Here is a 1,816-nt window from a genome sequence, read left to right on the forward strand (position 1 = left end):
TGGCAAAGAGGAAATAAAACTCTCTCTATTTGCAGACGATATGAGCATATACATAGAAAACCCCAAAGACTCAGTAAAAAAGCTACTAGACATCATTGGAAGATTCAGCAAAGTGGCAGGGTATAAGATCAACATATAAAAATCAGTTGGATTTCTCTACAGTAACAATGACAGGGCTGAAAAGGACATCAGGAAAAACATACCATTTACAATAGCCACCCAAAGGATGAAAAATTTAGGAATAAACGTAACCAGAGAAACACAGGACCTATACAAAGAGAATTACAAAACACTACTACAAGAAACCAAAAGAGACTTACAAAAGTGGAAGAACATACCATGTTCCTGGATAGGAAGATTCAACATCATGAAAATGTCAATACTACCCAAAGCTATTTAAACATATAATGCAATCCCAATCCCAATCCCAGCGACATTCTTCAAAGAGATGGAAAAAACAATTACAAACTTTATATGGAAAGGAAGGAGACCCAGAATAAGCAAAACACTGCTCAAACCTGCTCAAGAAGAAGAACAATGTTGGAAGCCTCTTAACTTCCCAATTTCAAAATCTACTACACGGCTACAGTGGTCAAGACAGCCTGGTACTGGTACAATGAAAGATACATTGATCAATGGAACAGAATCAAGAATCCAGAAATTAACCCATCCACATACAGCCAACTGATTTTTGACAAAGTGCCTAGGTATGTTACATGGGGAGGAGATAGTCTCTTTAACAGATGGTGCTGGCAGAAGTGGAAAGCGATATGCAAAAGATTGAAACAAGACCTCTACCTCATGTCCTTTACAAAACCCAACTCAGCATGGATTAAAGACCTAAATGTGAATCCCAAAATTATGAAAGTTAGCAATGAAAAAATAGGGACAAATGTGAGGGTTCTAATACAGGGAATACATAGAATACCAAACATTTTGAAAAGTACACAAACAAAAGTAGACAAAATAGATGAGTGGGACATACTAAAAATTAAAAACTTATGTGCATTAAAAGACTTCATTAAAAGAGTATAAAAGGAACCCACAGAATGGGAAAAAATGTTTTGCAATGACACATCAGACAAGGGACTCATTTCTAAAATATATAGGAAACTACAACACCTCTACAAGAAAAGGACAAATAACCCAATTAAAAAATGGACACAGGACATGAATAGACACTTTACCAAGGAAGAGATCTGGGCAGTCAACAAATACATGAAGAAATGTTCATGATCACTAGTCAAAGGAGAGATGCAAATCAAAACAACAATGAGATATCATCTCACACCAGCAATAACAGCAAAGATCAAAAAAGTAAAGGACAATAAATGCTGGCAAGGATGCGGAGAGACTGGGACCCTCCTACATTGTTGGTGGGATTGCAAAATCGTCCAACCACTCTGGAAAGCAATATGGCACTTCCTCAGAATGTTGGAAATGGAAATACCTTATGACCTAGCAATTCCTCTACTTGGTATTTACCCACAAGAAATATGAGCCATAACACGAGTAGATATATACACACCAATGTTCATAGCAGTGCTATTTACAATAGCAAAAAGATGGAGACAGCCTAAGTGCCCATTAATTGAAGAATGGATAAACAAACTGTGGTACATACTACACAATGGAATACTATACTACCTTGAAGAACAACAAGGAAGCTGCAAGCCACCACATACCATGGATGAACCTTGAGGACATTATGCTGAGTGAAATTAGTCACAAAAGGAGAAATACTGCATAGAACCATTATTATAAAACAGTAAGAAAAAGAACCCACACTAAAAGGTGAAAAAAAAAACCATATATA

Source organism: Chrysochloris asiatica, unplaced genomic scaffold (assembly GCF_000296735.1).
Source record: "Chrysochloris asiatica unplaced genomic scaffold, ChrAsi1.0 scaffold00107, whole genome shotgun sequence".
In the NCBI taxonomy this organism is placed as follows: Eukaryota; Metazoa; Chordata; class Mammalia; order Afrosoricida; family Chrysochloridae; genus Chrysochloris; species Chrysochloris asiatica.